The following is a 13,842-nucleotide window of genomic DNA, read 5'->3' as shown; positions in this document are numbered from 1 at the left end:
GTGTGTGTGTGTCTCTGTGTGTGTCCCCAAAAACAGCATGGCACTGCCCAAAGGAGACCCCCACAAAGACATGGATAGAAAAGTATTAATTTCTGTTTCCGTCACAGCACTAAATAATTTCAGGGTGTGGAGTCATTCAAATCACTGTTTAGCAGGACAGAAAGATACAAATTATGCAAATGTATGCTGATATTTTTGGACTCATACAGCTATAAATGCATATATATCCCTCCTGAGATCAGTAATGTATATATATCTACATGCACAGGTACCCTGAAGGATTGTAGGTTCACATAGCTGGTTAGGTGTTTGCAGAGCCGTTTGCAGGCTTGACCAGTTACGCATTCAGTGAGGCCTTTCTGCACACTGCTGCAGTACTGCGCTGTTATTTTTACCCCTGTGGACTTCCTGTTAGCTAGTCAGGCTAGTCAGTCTCCTCTGACCGCTCTCATTAACAGGGCTTTTTACCCACAGAATTGCTGATGACTAGATGTTTTTCTCTGTAAGTCCTAGACACCACAGCGTGTGAAAATCCCCGGAAGGTGGCTTCCCCCCCCCCCACCCCCCAGGCCCCCACCCCCCAATCAAACCCAGCACATTCCAAATTGCTTGGATCACACATTTTCCATTCCACTGCTCAGCCATACAGCATCCAAACCTTTTCATGCCTGCAGTATGTACTGAGCCACATGATTCACGCATACAAATATATGCAGAGTGGGCTAGAGGGCTATCAAACAAAACTCAAAATACCACATGGCCATAAAACACAGCAATCGCCATTGCTTGGTATGGTTGCCATGTATTCACATCAGGCTTGCTGGAGCTGCACTTGGGGGTCAGTTTCAAAATGCTCCAGGTTCAAGCCCTTCTCTCTATGGCAACCAACCCAACCCATAATGCCAAAGATAAACATCATTTCTCCCAATGAAGCTGGCAATCAGATTCCAGTAGAAATGCAATGCTGGCAGGCAGCTCTGGTACTGGATAATCCAGAAAGAGGCAGAGATGGACAGAAGGGATGCAGTTAGTCAAGCTATGGGAAGTACGGTCATGGGAGAAAAGCCAGTCAGAGGTGCCAGAAGCCAACGCGTCTCTCTCTATCGCCAGTGTGGCTCCCAGAAGCCAACGCGACTCTCTCTATCGCCAGTGTGGCTCCCAGAAGCCAACGTGTCTCTCTCTATCGCCAGTGTGGCTCCCAGAAGCCAACGCGTCTCTCTCTATCGCCAGTGTGGCTCCCAGAAGCCAACGCGTCTCTCTCTATCGCCAGTGTGGCTTCCAGAAGCCAACGTGTCTCTCTCTATCGCCAGTGTGGCTCCCAGAAGCCAACGCGTCTCTCTCTATCGCCAGTGTGGCTCCCAGAAGCCAACGCGTCTCTCTCTATCGCCAGTGTGGCTCCCAGAAGCCAACGCGTCTCTCTCTATCGCCAGTGTGGCTCCCAGAAGCCAACGCGTCTCTCTCTATTGCCAGTGTGGCTCCCAGAAGCCAACGCATCTCTCTCTATCATCAGTGTGGCTCCCAGAAGCCAACACGTCTCTCTCTATCATCAGTGTGGCTCCCTTTCCACTGCTAGGGAAATTATAGCGATTTTTCAGCTATTTGCATAATTTCAGCAGCTTCAATGGTTGTTTCTTGAAAATGCCATTCAAAGCCAAGTGGAACTCGGCACTGCAGCACTGAAGAAAGAGCAGCCTCTACCACATGTGGTCAGCATGTGGCCACTGGTCTTCCCTTACTGGGACATGGGCAGAAATGACTGTACTTGGTCAGGAAACTGGTTATCAGCGGGGTGAGGATGAGAAGAACGTGATCCTGATGGTAAAACGCCACAAAAACCGCACTGGAGGCCACATGCTGCCACAAAGGAGAAAAAAAAACAGGGTTTCATGAAACTGTTTGTCAAAGTCTGTTCCTCTTCAGAGGAGGCACCAAATCCTTGACTTAAGCCTATTTTTCTTTACCCTGCCAATACTGTTACTTGGTGTTACTTGCCATCTTCCTTCCCTCAGAAAAAATTAAAAAGTCACAGCTAATTCCCTTGGCCGATATAGACGAGCGTATTTTCTGTCTTTCTGTGGCTTGTGATAGTTTGCTTTTAGATTGTGGCAGCAGGAGACGGGCTGGTGATGCTAGACAGACGGAACGCAAACACTGAGCACTGTCCTGCCACACTTCACACTTCACACTCCACACTCCGAGCTCCCAGTGACGGCCCAGGTGTGAGTGCAGTCAGGCCGAGCTCCCAGTGACGGCCCAGGCGTGAGTTCAGTCAGGCCGAGCTCCCAGTGACGGCCCAGGTGTGAGTGCAGTCAGGCCGAGCTCCCAGTGACGGCCCAGGCGTGAGTGCAGTCAGGCAGAGCTCCCAGTGACGGCCCAGGCGTGAGTGCAGTCAGGCAGAGCTCCCAGTGACGGCCCAGGCGTGAGTGTGGCCAGGCCGAGCTCCCAGTGACGGCCCAGGTACAGGGTAAGCAGGATAGGAGCAGGAGTGACACAACAACATCTAACAAAGTGAGAATCTAATAAGACTGCTATTCAGTGGCCAGGAAATGCAATTTTAAGGTCATTCAGGGAACATAAAGTGGCATCAGGCCAGCAGAGTTCCTGGAAAAGTCCTGTACTGGATAAGCATCTGGAAGACGGATGGATGGGATCTCCACATATGCACTTTGTTCCATGCAAAGGTCTGATTAAATTCCTGGGTTCCTTACATTCAGGTACCATGCTACATTCCTCGTCCAACTTATGTTTGTGTTTGGATTATGGTGAGATAAACTTCATCTCACTGAATAAGCTTTTCACTTCCCGTTCATCCAAACACATGTCATTCACCTCACTTTGACCAAAGATAATGTAACGTAACGTAACGTAACGAAGTCAAGCTGTTGGTTCTTCAGTACGTTTTTATTTAGCTAAGCGTGAGTCCGCCACCTGCACACACGTCAGTCACTAGGTGATGTGTGACATTTTCCCCTGTTTTTCCCTTGCATGCTTAGTGGAATTACTCACCACTCACCTCATCACAGACTGTTTAGACTCATTTATAGTTGTAGTCAAACCCCATTCCTCTCAGACTATTAGCTGTACTGTAACACGTTAAAAAAACTGGAACGGCGTATAGCTACACCGAGAATCAGCCGCTAAGGAAGCATCATACTTCCCAAGAGACAGACATGGTCAACGAGAGACGACAACGAAACACAATCTGCACGGAAGGGTCAAAATCCTGGGTTCAAATCCTCTGTGTGTGTGTGTGTGTGTGTCTGTGTGTGTGTGTCTGTGTGTGTGTGTGTCTGTGTGTGTGTGTCTGCACCCGTGTGTGTGTGTGTGTGTGTGTGTGTGTGTCTGTGCGCGTGCAGCTTGCATGTAATGCTGAAATCAAGTTTATTTCCTTCAGGAACTCCAGTGCTCTCCTGTAGTCCAAGGACATGCAGTCAGTAAACTGAGCAATATGTGCACAGAACTTCACTTTATACCTTCCTGTGGTGTTGGGGTCGGCACCGACCCCTTTTTAAGTTTAAATTGCATAAAAGCACCACATAGATTTGTGTACAGCATCAAGGCTTTTTGACTGTCAGGAATCTCTATGTAAACAAAATAAAAACAAAATCAAGGCAAGGTAAAGCATGCCCAGACATGTAAGGCAAGATAAGACCAATTCACATTATTTATATAATTCACTCGAGGCTTATTTTACCATTATTTTTTGTTTAAAACGAGAGGTACGCTGTCAAAAGAAAGGTCTAGAAAGCCACACCAAAAACATCAAAAACAATATAATCATGAATAAGGAAGCTTAACAAGGTAAATAAGAGGTGACAAACAAACTGGATGATAAATAATTGTTTTGAGGGTATTTTATGGCTGGTTTAAGACAACATAAGAGATAAGAACAGAAAGCTAACACAATCCGAATGTTCAATCACTTTGTCTACTGTGGAAGCACAGTGTCATCAAACCCTTGTGGTACCAGTCTTGGTTCTGGGGCACGTGACCAGGGCAGGTCCTACCAGGGGACCCTGAAGGTTAAGCGGTTCAGACGCAGAATGAGTGAGACACACTCAGCAGCCGGTGCGGGTCACCACCCTCTAGTCTTGGTCGGGGGGAACAGGCTGCATGAGTGAGGTGAGCAAGAGTGGCTTGTCAGTCTCCTATTGGCTGCACTGTGACCCAAACAGCGCACATGGAGACTGAAACAGATCACGGATCACAGAGAGTTCATTTACAGTACGAGACAAACCAGTTATCCCAGTGAGTACTGATCACCAGGGAAGGGAGGATAGATGGTGGCAAAAGAAAGAGCAAAATAATACTAGTTCTAATTCCCTATATGCACCCCCTGGAAGGCTAAGCTAACCCTCCATAAGATACAGGGATTGGCACTCAGCTCCTAACCTGGCGTGTTTATATTCCGGGGGCCATATGTAGGTGCGTGAACATCTAACTCATCGGCCATAACCTTAAGGACTAATAAGGCATTAATAAAACATGATATCGGATAATGACAGTGAGTGTTTTCTACGTAAAAAATCCAGAAAGGAAGAAGAGAGTGTAAGGACTACAGCACGGGAAAGCCAATCGGCAAGGGAGGAGAGGAAGCCCCGCCCACATCATTAATGCCATTCTATGATTGGTCCAACTTCCAGTACACATCAGGAGGGGAAACCCGGCAGTACCACCACAGCAAACACCCCCCTTGAACATAACAGGCCATACAATTACAACTCATTGAAAAGCCAACAATGGCCCCATTTAGGCTCTGTCCATAATGCCTCCTCCACAAATGCTTTTGGTCCAACCGACTCACGGAGAACAAAACAAAACATAAAAGAGGGCATCCCGCAGAAGGAGGCAGGACTTTCCACATGTTGTTTATCGTCAGTAAATTCCCATGAGTAGTACAGACAAAGTTAATGTGCTGTTATGGAAACCATCATGTTCAAGGCAAGGCAGGGATTAACCAATCAGATCATGGGGGCCTTTTCTGCCTTTTCCATGATACAGGCAATAAATGGGTTTGATTCTGACAGGCCTAGGACAGCCTGGAGCTTTGACACTGCGCCCCTGTGTAGGGCCCCTGTAAAGTGCTGGGCCCCCTGAGTCTGCCGGGGTATCCGTGCCCCTACTGCACCCCTGGGATGGGGCCCCTATAAAGTGCTGGGCCCCCTGAATTTGCCAGGGTATCGATGCCCTTACTGCACCCCTGTGTAGGGCCCCTGTAAAGTGCTGGGCCCCCTGAATCTGCCGGGGTATCCGTGCCCCTACTGCACCCCTGGGATGGGGCCCCTGTAAAGTGCTGGGCCCCCTGAATCTGCCAGGGTATCGATGCCCTTACTGCACCCCTGTGTAGGGCCCCTGTAAAGTGCTGGGCCCCCTGAATCTGCCGGGGTATCTGTGCCCCTACTGCACCCCTGGGTGGGGCCCCTGTAAAGTGCTGGGCCCCCTGAGTCTGCCAGGGTATCCGTGCCCCTACTGCACCCCTGGGATGGGGCCCCTGTAAAGTGCTGGGCCCCCTGAATCTGCCAGGGTATCGATGCCCCTACTGCACCCTTGGCTGGACGCCCAGCTAACGAACGAACTAAAACTCCACGTAATTCTGCATGAATTGACAAGGCTGCCTGCTGGGGATGATATATGGCCCCAGCAAATCAACCAATCAGGCAGGCCCTTCCCACTTCCTGGGCATGGTTACCTCTGCACCCCCCGCCACCCCCCAATGGCCCATGTTAAATGCAGAAGTTCTGATTGGGGGGCTTTGTGATTTATCCTGTGCTCCCTTGACCTTTAATCACATCTTCATGATTAGTCCCCCCCAGAGCAGATTGCGATCTGCAAAGCACAAGCCATCCATCTGCGTCTGCTGTTTTATGGTGTAGGTGCTAGCTTCCGAGATGATTCGCTTTGAGCCACTTCCTGTCCTCCCTCGACGTCCTGTCCAGGGCACCTCCATTCAAGCAGTGCCCTTTACACAGGCCCTGCACCCCAGGGCTTCCCATAATCCTCTGCAGGCCTGTTTCATGGGGAAGGGGTGTAACGGATAATCAGTGTGTTTAACAAGTACATCATGACTTGCTGCTAATGGGCTGCCCAGGACCTACAGCCTACTTTCACAAATGCCTTATGGGAAATGTCATCACTTATTCATGAACTTCTCAGTCAGGCAGTCTGGTTATATCTGTGCTGCCTTCCAAACAAACACAGAGCTACTCAAACTCACACGGACACACAGAAGTCGACTCTACGCCACACACTGCAGTAATAGCGGCTGGCTTTGCCCGAGATGAAATCACCCAGGTTAATGGCTGCATTCTCTCCCCGCTCACACATTCTAAGTGGGATAGATAGAACGCTGTCGAACTGCAGAATTTCATGCTGCTGAAAACACTCACCATCCCCCACCATTCACGCACAAAACAAGCCCCTGGATCCTACCCCAACAAATGCTAATCAGAAGAAGAGTTTAAAAAAGGCTGGGTTTTTAGTATTCATAGGAACGGCAGACCGCCTGTACTGTGGCCTTTAAATGACGACCCACCCCCACAAGAAACACTTTCCACTGCATTCTCACTGCAGCTAGGGCCATGCAGCACACACATGAGTACTGTAGCCTTAAAGAAGAGTACATCAGGTACACAGTGCAGAACTGAGTACTTTACCGGTGGAGAGATGAGTACTCCATCCATAGAGTCACGATACGAGTACTTCATGTAAAAGGTGCCGAGTGAATTTCATAACCTGTGAGAAAACAAAAATACCTAAAATGCTGATTCCTTCTTCTTTCAGTGGGTGCAGTGAATGCAGTGACTGAACAGGGGTAGAACAGACAGACCAAACCACAGAAATTTTCCAAAGGGGGTGAAAATAATAACTGGGGCAATTAAAAAGAGTAGCCCCCCAGGGAGGGGACTGAAATGAGATGAGCTGCTGATGGATCGGGAGCATGGATCCGCAGCGAGTCCCACAGCTTGGACACCCAGAAGAGACTCAGGCCAGTCTCAGGGCTTGTGGGGTCATGGAGCGGCGGCTGGTGCAAGTAAGGGAACAAAGAGGGGATTCTCGCCGGACTGACTCCGCTACAAGCAACGGCGCTCATCGACGTCCATAAACAGGACATGGTCGAGGTCATCAGGGACCCGTCACGAGGGCACATTCCAAAGAAACTCACAGCTGTCCTATTAGAAATCTGGTGGAACAGTCCCTGGAGATTCCCGAAACTTCCTAAACAGAGACCTTCTATCTTCAAAACACTCTCCAGACACAAACTAAAATCCCAGGCCTTTTTCATGAGCTTCAGACTGTTGATATGACCCACAGTGCCCCGCTCTCCATATACACACCAGAAAACCAATTGTCCACTGTGTTCTTCTGGTGTCTGACTCATAGCTATACGTCTCAGTCCATCTCAGACCCAGTAGGCGGGGTGACCCCCTCTCATAGCTTTAGGAATGTGCTTCCTGTTCTGAGGTCTGCTCTGGGACAAGAGCCTCAGTGTTACAAGCCCAAATGACGAAGACCGGACCTGTGAGGCAGACTCAGTCTCCATGACAACGGCCTGGTCTCTGAAATGTGACAGATGTGATGGAAACGCCAGGCAGAGAGGGAGAGACGTATCTGTCATCTCTCGAGTAAACTGTGCAAGCGGGGGAATTTACACAAGAGTCTGTCCCTGCGCAAGAGATTTAACCCTAAAGTTTCAGTGTGCTGATGAGTTCTAGAAGGCACTGGGAAAATGGCTGGGTGTGTAAAAGAGGTTGGCTGTGTAAAAGAGGCTTGGTGTGTAATAGAGGCTTGATGTGTAATAGAGACTTGGCATGTTAAAGAGGCTTGGCGTGTAAAAGAGGCTTGATGTGTAATAGAGGCTTGGTGTGTTAAACAGGCTTGATGTGTAAAAGAGTGACGTTTTTAGCTTGACCTCTTTAGGTCAAAAAAGAAAACCTCTTTCATTTTAAAAGCACATGAGATACAAATGATGTGATTATATAGCATTATATAGTATGTATGTTAAACCGTGTAAATGGCAGGAGTGAGTGTGTCCTACAATGGACAGGAGTCGTGTCCATTTTGTGCCTATCATTCCTGGGATAGGCTCCAGGCTCACCGCCCTGTGCTGGATAAGCAGTGTGGAGACCAGGGGGGGGACAGGAAACAAAAGCAGCCTGGGAATTAGCTGTCATGCAGCCCCAATTTGATCAGGTGGGGTCTTCGCCTGCTATGGATGCAAATGCAAAATGCATTTCTGTAGTTCATGCATCAAGAAGCCCCCCCTCCCAAATACATTTCTGTAGTTAATGCACTGAGGATGACCCTGCCGAAATGCGTTTCTGTAGTTCATGCACTGAGGATGATCCTGCCGAAATGCATTTCTGTAGTTCATGCACTGAGGATGACCCTGCCGAAATGCATTTCTGTAGTTCATGCACTGAGGATGACCCTGCCGAAATGCATTTCTGTAGTTCATGCACTGAGGATGACCCTGCTGAAATGCATTTCTGTAGTTCATGCACTGAGGATGACCCTGCCGAAATGCATTTCTGTAGTTCATGCACCTTGGATGACCCTGCTGAAATGCATTTCTGTAGTTCATGCACCTTGGATGACCCTGCCGAAATGAATTTCTGCAGTTAATGCACCGAGCAGGGCCAACCTCCCAGCGCCACCAAAATGCATTTCTGGCTATGGGCCCCATAAATGTAAACCTGGCCCTGGCTACTGAAATGGAGCATGATCTTCAATGGAGCCATTTTTTCCGGCACCTGCACCGTCAGGCACCTCCTCGCCTGTCACAGCGATGTTATGCCAGCCGCAGACCAAACCGTGCGGCTCTGCTGAGAAAACAAGTGACATCAGCCCTCTGTCTGGAGCCCCCCAACCTGCCCCCCAGGGACCTGTCCTTCCCAAAAGCTCCGCATTAACAGCCATCCTCCCCCGGGACTTTGTGAACTGCTGACCATCTCTGCCGGCCTATTCAGGCCTTTTGTTTATGAGACTACAGCTCAGCAAAATGTCACCTACCTGCCTGGCAAAGACTGGCAGGACACACCCCGCCCCGGCTGGGGGGGAATGTTTGGGCTGGGGGGCAGCGATCAGGAGATGACGTTTGAGCCAGGCCAGCCCAGCTGAAATCCTAACGAGCAGAGAAGGCTGACGGCCCTAACGAAGACAGGGTTTCCTGGTGATGCCAACTCACGGCACGGACCCACTGATATTGTTTCTGTTTTAAACTCCCCCATGCAAGCTGTTTCCCCATCTGTTACCAGATCACACATCGCTTTGGTGAGAGGCCCATGCACTTTACCCTGTCAGGGCCGCGACGCACTACTGACATCCGATTATCGCCTGAACGTACTGCCTTAACTGGGAGAAGCTCATGGGAGCTGCAGATCCTGTGACGGGCTTTTGGAGCTAGAAACAGGAAGTTTTACTTGTGCTAGGGCCTTTGGGACAACAGGAAGTAATTACTGCCCCCCGCTGGCGAGTGGAGGTGTCTGCAGCTCACACTCCTAACTGAGCTGCAGGGCACTTCGGTTCCCCTTTGTAACACCACAGTTCCTGGTATCTTCATATAAACTGGGTTATTTCTAGCTATTTTGGGTTTTGGAAAAAAAAGCTGATTTTTTCATCCTGTCTATAAAACAAGCTGTGCAGAATTCTTACTGGGACACACATTGTGTAGTTCTAAAATGGTACTGCACCCACCCATGCTCCACACTGCTTATCCAGTACTGAGCCAAGGTGTAACTTAAAAAATAATGAAGTGATTAGCATTTTGCTCACTGTGAACGGATCCTTCTTTACAATGAGAAGAAAGGGACCCAGAGCAGAGCAGCTCTCTGAATGCTGGTGGAAAGCCCCTCCCCCCTCACCCTAAAGAGGGGTAATGCCTGTGTGGATGGCTGACACCCCCCTCCCGCCCACCTCCGCCCCCCAATTCCGCATCCTTTGTCTCGAAGACAGGCAAAGAGAGTCCGCTGGCAGGGCCAGGCACATCCCAAGGCTGGGGTAAGAGGCGACCGCCAAACGTGGAAGAATGTGCCCTGCATTGTGTTCCTGCTGAAGCACACTTAAGTACCCCCCATAGCACCCCCAAGGGGCTGGATGCATCAACCGCATGATAAAACAGGAAAGAGCGACAATCCACTTATTTGAGCATTCAAACACAGGCCGTAAACATCAGCTACCATGGACTGTCCTAGTTTATCGCTTGAGTGCCGCGAAGAGACCCGGCTGATCGATAGTGACAAGCGTTCTAACTGGATGAAAAAGCCGCCACTCAAAGGCAGGATGTCTCTGCATGGCCGTGGGCCGCTTATGGGGGGGGGGGGGGGGGGGGGGTGTAGGGCCGAGGAGCTCTCAGAGTCCTATTCAGATACACCGTGTGAATGCAAATTATTTCTCCTTCATCGCCTTTTAAAAGCGGCGACAAACCCATTTCAGACAGGGACCCCCCAGACTAGGCTATTCTGAGTAAGGAATCTAGTTAACTGTGTCGACGTACAGCCAAGTCGCGTCTATAAACAGATCTGAAACCCGTATTGATATGAAAAGAACTTAGTGAGTAAATTAAGGTTTACGAACATGCTGCCATCTGTCGCTGTACTGGGAGCCTGGGGTCTATCCCGGGAAGAGTGGGGCAGGGGATCAAGTGTATATCTTAGGTCACATAGTCACGCTAGCGGATTTAGGCTAACACGCTAACCGCTAATTGTCTTCCGATTCCCAGAGATGGGAATGGGAAGCATGAAAGGGGAAGCGCGCAGAAGCTGGGGAACGCCGCCTTTCAGAGACGATTGGGCAGTGTGCCGCCCAGGGCCCGGGTGAGAATCCAGGTTTTCATATGCAAAGTTCTGCAAACAACTCAAAGAAAACCGACAAGAGTCAAAGTCAGACAAAAGTCAAACATCCACATTGTAAATCCGCGCCATCCTACTCATCGTTTTGTTCTCATGAGAAATTAGTCTTTAACTTAGCTTCCGAAGTTGAATGAATGAGTCGAGTTTAGGGAAATAGTACAAGAAACAGGGAAAAAGACATTCTGCTATTTCTCTGTTAATGAGTGCGGCATGCAGGCCCAGACAGGTCAAAGAGCAATCCAACTGATAAAATACTCACTGCTGAGATGAACTGTTTCTACATTTCACCTGTAAATTTACCACAGAAAGACTGTCTTTCAGGCCAAAATAATCACAATAGTCATCATTTTACAAGTAACAGGACAAATACCACGTGGTGATAAAGCCCCTTAAAACACACGCTGTCACGTGACACTGTCTACAGCCTCTTGTAGGGGATGGTATCCAGGATGCTGCTTGCTGGTTTACTGGCCAGTATATCCTGGCATCCAAGATCAGTGTACATCCCAGATTACAACAGAACAATGTGTCTGAGTATTGCGCTCATCACCACAAACATCACATGGATGCAATGTGGTTACCCACAATGCCCCTGAAGCACATGCCCAGCAGGACCAGCCGCTGCGTTTACAGGCCGTCTCCACAGGTGCTCTCAGATCTGGCCTTCATCCATCACAACGTATCTCAGAGACAAGGTCAGAAGCTCGTCTCTCACTTACGAACGACAAGCAGCTGCTCGCAGACCTCCTGAAAGCAGACCAGGCAACACACCCGCGGCCAAAGCCCAGCGCAAAGCCCAGCGGGTGTCATTTGGACGACGACAACTTCAGTGTTAGTCAAAATCACAGACAATGCTAGGATAAAATCTATGATCTTAGGCAGCATTCCAGATCCAATTGTGCTCCTCAACTGACTTGGATATGTTGACTTTGAATCATGGCCTGGATCGTGGCTTAAATAACTACAGCTTCTTGGGCGTGACCCTGCAGCTAATAAATTACTCTCAGCCCTGGCTTCGGCCTGCTCCTTTGTCGGGGGTATTTATTAGTGCACGGGCTCTGCTCTCCCATTCACGCTGGCATCTCAGAGCACGGCACGCCTTGTGAGGTCCCTCGTCAGGAGAAGGCTGACATTCTCTGCTAAGCGTCACGCTTGTGCAGCTCTCGGATTCCTCCGTATTTGAGAGGCCATTGTCAGCTAGCTTGGCTTCCCGGTGAGGCAGACCTGCTAGACAGAAGGTGACTTGCCTTCCAGACCCCAGCCACATGACATGTGGCCCTGGACGGCAGCTCACTGCTAAGCCCCCTTCATTTCACACTCCATCTTGCCATCTAGAAGGATGGGGCCTCTCTGTCCTCAAGCACAAAAAACAAAGGTATCGCGAAAAGGAATAATTACACCATGGTGTGGGGAAAACTACAAACTATAAACTATAAAATGGTGAAAAAATTGATAAGGAAAATATTTCAGAAGGCAGAAACCAAAAATTATTTCCAGAGAATTAGAAAGATGAGCTGCAAATCAGTAAAATGTTGTCTTATAGTTATGACATTAAGATAATAACAACATCAGACTGTCCTTGTAAACAGTGGGGGTGCTCAGGGGCGATTCACGGCCGTGCTAAAACACCGAACCTTACAATTCCGGAAATATTCTCATTGGTAAACCATCTTAAAAAGAAGCTCTGTCTATCTCATGGAATGCAGTGGTTGTCCCAAATCTATCCTAACAAAAAAACATTTATCAAAGGTGGTCATTCAGGGGCCCTGTGAGAAAATGCCAGGCTCTCCTTGTCCCCCCTGCCAGCGAGATGTGCAAGTTCTCAGTCAATGACACTCTACTTATAATAAATATGAATGACAAGGGAAATATTAAAATGAGTGGAACTGTGATTCCGTTAAACTTCCCTGCTCATTGCCCCCCCCCCCCCCCCCCCCCCCCACACACACACACACACAGGACTCCTCGTCATCCAGCTGGCAGAACATACAAGATAGGCAATGACTGAAGGCAGTAATGCACAACAGCAACAATAGCACACAAGGACAGAGATGCACACGCGCAATATCACACAAGGACAGAGATGCACACGCGCAATAGCACACAAGCACACAAGAGATGCAATATCACACAAGGACAGAGATGCACACGCGCAATAGCACACAAGCACACAAGAGATGCAATATCACACAAGGACAGAGATGCACACGCGCAATAGCACACAAGGACAGCGATGCACACGCGCAATAGCACACAAGGACAGAGATGCACACGCGCAATAGCACACAAGGACATCGATGCACACGCGCAATAGCACACAAGGACAGAGATGCACACGCGCAATAGCACACAAGGACAGAGATGCACACGCGCAATAGCACACAAGGACAGAGATGCACATGCGCAATAGCACACAAGGACAGAGATGCACACGCGCAATAGCACACAAGGACAGAGATGTACACGCGCAATATCACACAAGGACAGCGATGCACACACGCAATAGCACACAAGGACAGCGATGCACACGCGCAATAGCACACAAGGACAGAGATGCACACGCGCAATAGCACACAAGGACAGAGATGCACACGCGCAATATCACACAAGGACAGAGATGCACACGCGCAATAGCACACAAGCACACAAGAGATGCAATATCACACAAGGACAGAGATGCACACGCGCAATAGCACACAAGCACACAAGAGATGCAATATCACACAAGGACAGAGATGCACACGCGCAATAGCACACAAGGACAGCGATGCACACGCGCAATAGCACACAAGGACAGAGATGCACACGCGCAATAGCACACAAGGACATCGATGCACACCGCAATAGCACACAAGGACAGAGATGCACACGCGCAATAGCACACAAGGACAGAGATGCACACGCGCAATAGCACACAAGGACAGAGATGCACACGCGCAATATCACACAAGGACAGCGATGCACACACGCAATAGCACACAAGGACAGCGATGCA

The 13,842-nt window shown here is 49.2% G+C and overlaps 1 protein-coding gene across 15 annotated transcripts in view; it reads right to left on the bottom strand.

Annotated features, from left to right (window-relative positions):
- Positions 1-13,842, bottom strand: part of LOC125739790 (neuronal cell adhesion molecule-like) — a 69,241-nt gene that overhangs the window by 33,465 nt on the left and 21,934 nt on the right. The gene's annotated exons all lie outside the window — the stretch shown is intronic.

The sequence above is a fragment of the Brienomyrus brachyistius genome, chromosome 1 (assembly GCF_023856365.1).
Source record: "Brienomyrus brachyistius isolate T26 chromosome 1, BBRACH_0.4, whole genome shotgun sequence".
NCBI classification, from domain to species: Eukaryota; Metazoa; Chordata; class Actinopteri; order Osteoglossiformes; family Mormyridae; genus Brienomyrus; species Brienomyrus brachyistius.
Note: the sequence above shows the minus strand (reverse complement) of the source record. Positions and strands in the feature narration are given on the sequence as shown.